The sequence below is a fragment of the Nicotiana tomentosiformis genome, chromosome 8 (genome assembly GCF_000390325.3).
Source record: "Nicotiana tomentosiformis chromosome 8, ASM39032v3, whole genome shotgun sequence".
Classification (NCBI taxonomy): Eukaryota; Viridiplantae; Streptophyta; class Magnoliopsida; order Solanales; family Solanaceae; genus Nicotiana; species Nicotiana tomentosiformis.
The window spans coordinates 144188505-144194504 of NC_090819.1; the positions used below are offsets into that span (position 1 = coordinate 144188505).

At 33.8% G+C, this 6000-nt stretch overlaps 1 protein-coding gene across 4 annotated transcripts in view; it reads right to left on the minus strand.

Moving 5' to 3' along the window:
* The window catches only part of LOC104095661 (putative late blight resistance protein homolog R1A-10), a 39040-nt gene extending 34139 nt beyond the window's left edge, over positions 1–4901 (minus strand). For all 4 annotated transcript variants that reach the window (XM_070182931.1, XM_070182929.1, XM_070182930.1 and 1 more), the window contains exon 1: positions 4722–4901. The gene's annotated coding sequence lies outside the window, so the exon portion shown is untranslated. The remainder of the gene's footprint in view (positions 1–4721) is intronic.
* Between the last annotated feature and the right edge of the window lie 1099 nt (positions 4902–6000).

Consider the following 6000-nt stretch of genomic DNA (forward strand, 5'->3'; position numbering starts at 1 on the left):
AGGGATAGGTAACATTATTAGACTTCTCTAGGATGTTGGGTGTTCAAGCCATGAGTGCATAGTGACATTGAGTCGGTTTTTGAGGTTAGGATTGTTGTGAGCATGTTGTCTTTGTTCGAATATTTTTAAAGAATGGCATAAGTAAAGGGAAGGGTATGTGATGCATAGCCTAGAGCCTAATTGTTGCAAATAACCACGGTCATAGGTGCAGTGTGCTTTGAATGATAAGAGCTTAATTTTGTTTCGTCTACTATAGGATGGTTTGTTCGAGGACGAACAAAGGTTTAAGTGTGGGGTAGTGATGTTTGGCATATTTCGATATGTGTTGATGTTACTTTACCCATGTTTTAACCACTTCTTGATGTTATTTGATCTTTAAAATTCCCAACATGGTTTAATTATTGGTTTTATGACTAATTAAGTTATGTGTGACGATTTAAGGTGTTTGGAGTGCAAAATATGAAGAAAAGGTGGTCTAGCCAGAGGAAGAAGGGTTGGATGCGTCGCATCCAACCCAGAAAAACATCATCTTTCGTGCACCCTTAGCAGTGAAGTCGGCCCATAGCGTCCGCCATAGCATCCGAAACTGGGAAGTAGAAGAGAAGGGTGGATGCGTCGCATCCACCCTCGCATGCAAAATTGGGAAGCAGAAGAGAAGGTGGATGCGTCGCGTCCACCCTCACATGCATTGTTAAGAAATGGAGGACGAGGTGGATGCGTCGCATCCACCTTAGCATCAGCCCCTGAAGCCGACTTGGGCTAGGGTTAGGAGAACTTTAGCCCACGACTTTTTGGACGATATATATAAAGCTTAAAAACGCTTTTTAAGGGGAGAACGGGGAAAACCGAGGAGAAAGCTACAACCAAGTTCAAAAACCACGGAATTCGTCTTGAGTTCTTATTTCTCTCTTTCTTTTATTGAGTCTTATGCACTCTTATGAAATTTTGGATGATTGCCTGAATATAAGTGGCTAAGAATCCTATTGTTCTAGGGTCATGGGTATACATGAATGTTGATTTTTGAAGTTTAATTTGACTACGTTGAGTTTATCATATTGGGTTGTTTATTTAATTCTATTTTTAATTATTTTGCTGAGTAGCTAACAGTGAAATACTATCTACGAATCTAGAGTTGAACTCGAAAGTGGGAACCCTAGATTGCATATAGAAGTAAATAGAGTAAGTTCTCATACTCGGGCATCGGGGAACGGATTCGCGATTAGGATAGAGATATATCTAATTGCCTTACTCGATTGTAATACAGGAATTGTAAATGCGTTCTTGTTAAACTTAATTCCATAGACATATAGGTATTAAGCTAACTTGAATAGGTTTGTAAGAACTCGACAGATTCTTACAAGTGAAATTAACTCTGTGAATCAACAATTCCGATAAATCATTTAGTTATTTTAAACCAAGAATGCAACATGAATGTTAGATGACCCGTGACCCTGGAATATTATATCCTATTGATTGTTATTCAAAACTATTTAAGTGTTGTGTTTCTTTCTTAGCAATTCATTATTTGATAGTCTTTAGGTAGTAATTTCGAAAATTATATGTTTTGTTAGAAATATCTTGAATCAATAAGCTATTTGAGTTTGAATTAGTCAAAAGTTAATCATAAGTCTTCGTGGGAACGATACTTTATTCACTACTTTATTACTTGACGACCACGTATACTTGCGTGAGTGTGTTTGGACCCGACAACATACCTTAGTTAGCCACTTCATAAATCTTGTTCTTGTTCTCTACAAAGTGAACATTAGCACTAAAGCTCAAAACTGAAAAGCTTTATCTTTAGCTCCAAAGGTGTCCGTAGTGTTGTTCCCATATTCTAATACATAAACTTATTTGTTTCTGCTTCTCCAGACCACTTGATTTAAATATTCTCAGCTTTTCATTAACATTTATTAAATACTTAGCAAATAACAACATAAGAGTATACGAATACAACAGTGCACAAAAATTACTTCTTCTAAATATCTTCCCCTTAAAAAGCACACGAAGTTAGGTTCTTACCTTAAGCCAACTACTTTTTCCCTGTTAGATGGTGCATCTAGCTACGAATCAGAGGTGAACCCAGAATTTAAAAATGGAGGGGCACTACTATCTTTAATTTAGACGGAGGTGGGGAATTCACCTGTAGTTGTTCGGTCTCGGCGGATGCCGGCAAACTTCCGGTGATGACTGACATGACGTGAGTGAGTTGAGGTGAAGTTGGGTTTGAAATTTGGTAAAAGGGATTCTGAGTTTTGTTCTTAGCAGCGCGAAAAGACAAGTGTGATTTGGAGCCTTTTAGGGGAGGGGTTTAATCAAAACTCAAAATGTGTTGCTGCTCAAATTTAAAAATAGACATATTTACAAACGTTTGAAAAATAGCCTAACAGATTCAAAAGTAATTAAAATTTAATTATTTTTATGTAAATATAAATTTGAATAAAAATATTATTTAAAATATGAAAAATATTCAAGCATAATATGCTTGAGTTTGAATTTTTTACATGTAAACTTCCATCATAACATGCTGGAATTTCATAATGGGATGAAGTTCCAACATAATATACTGGAAGTTCATACACAGGTGCTCCAATCTCCAGTATATTATGCTGTAACTTTTCGTGTTACAGTAAAATTGTTGCTATTTTTCAATGACTTTGCAAATGCTGGCTATTTTTCAATTACTAACCCGAAAACTGACTAACTTGTGCTATTTTAACTGTGTTTGGGGGTGGGTAAGTTGAACCTAAAATGAAAGGGCAAAAACAAATAAAGTAAAAAATGAAGAATTAACCTAGAAAGAAAAAAATTGGGCTGCAGTTAGTGTTCAGCTAAAAAGAAAAAAACCTCAAACTTTAGTATTTCACGGTGCCTAACTTAATATAAAGTGGTTTCTCCAGGTATATATACATATAATAATACATATAATACATAGAAAGTTCATATATACATAGAAATTTTCCCGAGATTTACGGGCTCCGGTGACTCCTATCATACACGTGGCTTCGCCTCTAGACTCATACGATGCGCTGGCATAGGTGGAAGCATTGGCAGAGATGGACTGGCGACGCTGTAATGTAAGTGACCAACAAACTGTTTTTCTTTTCTTTTTTTGGTTGACCACCGGACAAATTCATGTATACCGACAAGGTATACAAATTCATGTATACCGACTAGGACGACCAGTTATTTATGTAAAGATCCCCATCTGAGTCCACTTACAAGCCTAAATCAAATGGCCCAGAACTATTAAATTGGACTTAAATTGAGTTTGCTTATATTTATGTAAAGATCCCCATGTATACCGATTGGAAAGTCATGGTACCAATAACAGACACAAAAGCATTACCACTCCACATTCAGTTCAGATTCTGTATTAAATTGAGTTTGCTTATATTACCATCTCAGGCTTCTCAGCCAAACATATACACACACAAAAAGGATTAGATAGATTCAACCAATTCAAACCCAGCACATGCGCAGGCCTAGAAAATGGAATATAAACCGTGGATTTATTCCCAAAATCAGATCTAACACAGTTAACATTTAACAAGTCTCTCATGTTTAAGTTTAACGCATGTCTTTCTAATTACTCAGGACGACCCAACCATCATGTAAATATGCTACTCCTTAATGACCAACTCCATAAGTCACCGACGGATTCAAAATTTGAAGTTTATGGGTTTCTAGTGATCTCAAGTTAATATACAATAACAATTAAGTTCACGCTCAAATACTTATAAATATTTAATAAATTTCTTAATTATATGGTGCGGGTAAAACTAATTAATTTACGTAACCTTTAAACTTAACTACGTGGTAGATCCACCCCTTCATAAGGAAAATCGCCATCCAAACCCGTACACACATACTACTACAATAACAACAACAACAATAAACTCAGTGTAATTCCATAACTGAGGTTTGGGGAAGATAGTCATGTGTACGGATACCTTACTTCTACCTTCAAGAAGGCAGAAAGGCTGTTTCCAAGCGCACACACATGCAAAAAGAAGATAAATCCATCAAATAAACATGAAGCATATACTCGTAAAGATGCTGATCTTCCTATTAAGAACACTATGTGGACATGAATTCGCTCATCTTTAAACAGAACTAGCGTTGTACTCAAAGAACAAGACATAAGGCTTAGTGTGTATAATCATTTCAATCATGTAACTAGCTAACATGCCTGGAAAAAAAAAAATCAGAAATAGCCAGATTTATAATTGGTAATTGAAAAATAACTACAGTTTCAAAAGTAATCGAAATTTAGTCACTTTTTATATATAAAGATAAAATTTGAACAAAAATACTCTTAAAAATCCGTAAAAATTCCAGCATAATATGTTGGAGTTCGAATTTTTTACATATAAGAATTCAGCATAATATACTGAAATTTCATAATATGCTGGAGTTCCAACATAATATGTTAGAAGTTTATATATGCAAAAGCTCCATAATCCAGTATATTATGCTAGAACTTTTGGTGTTACAGCAAAACAATGACTATTTTTCAATAATCTTGCAAACACCGACTATTTTTCAATAATCTTGCAAACACCGACTATTTTTCAATTACCAGTCCGAAAACTGGCTAGCCCGTTCTATTTGTCCAACATGCCATGACAAAATTAAATTTCATGATACCAAACTCCATGTAGCAATGCAAAATTTTGAAACATAAACAGAATGATATCTAAAGTTAAGAGAAATAGCACCTTAAACCGGAGACAAGCTCTAGATTTTGGTCTTTACTCTTTAATTCCCACAACCAACGTGAAGGAAGGTGGCGGAGTCTTAGGATTGAACTGTATATTGGTAGATATTTGACTGGTAAAATGTGTTTGCGTGTCTAGTTTAGATGTGTAATGTGGGTGGTATTGTGTATTTATAAGAGAGTGAGGAGTAAAACGATGAGGTAGGAGAGTTGGATATATATATATATATATATATATATATATATATATATATATGTGTGTGTGTGTATAATTATTTATTGTGGGAGGAAATTTCCTGTTAAGAACAATGTTAATGAGAGCATTCTCCTCGTTGAGGTGAATTAAAGAAATAACTATTGTTCCTTAGTCGTAGACTTGTAGCTGATCTCAACTTATTTCTTAATACCGAGTCAATTAGTTGGAATCAACTAGGCAGTTAAAGTCAACTTAACTCTCAACAGTTATATATAATAGTTTGCTAGTACGTGCCAACTTGCAGCATTAAACAATTGATAACACTTAAATAATAATTCGTGATTTTAATTCATGTTTTGTTTAGTTCTGGTTTAGTTAACAAGAGGAGTCTGAACAGGTAATATAGCATTAATCAAGAGGCAACACTTCATGTGAGGAGTCCAGATTTTAACATAAACTTTCCCAAGTCTAGTTTAGGTATAGTCAACTGGCCAGCTAAGTCTTAACAACTGTATCTAGTTAATTGTAGCATAATTAAAGGGACAACAATGTAATGTCAATTCATTTTTAATTGGGTGAAAATTATTTTGATCCATCAACTTTAGTTTAAAAAGCAATAAACAATAGATATTTTATTCCTCCAAAATCAATTACGTTTTTAAAATACCTATTTTACGCTCAATCTTATCCGTCTTTGTTTGTTCTCTAAATTATAATTTTAGACAATATTTCGTTAACAATAATAAAATTCAAATATATATATATAATAGAGAATAAAGAGAAAGTGAAATTTAAATATGTACTTAATGCGTAGTATTAAACTAATAATCGTAAAAAGCAACGACAAATTTTGTTAGGAATTCATAACAGTACAATTCTAGTTAAATTTAATGAACTTTAATTATATAATTTGTAATAAGATATATAAATTAGTAAAACATGTAGATAAAGATAAAATTATATCTTATATAATATAAGAAAATTATATGCATAGAGGAGGAATTGAAAATTTCAAGCGCAAAATAGATATGCACCCTTTTAATTGCACGTGGTTAGGGGATCAAAATGATTTTTCACCCTTTTT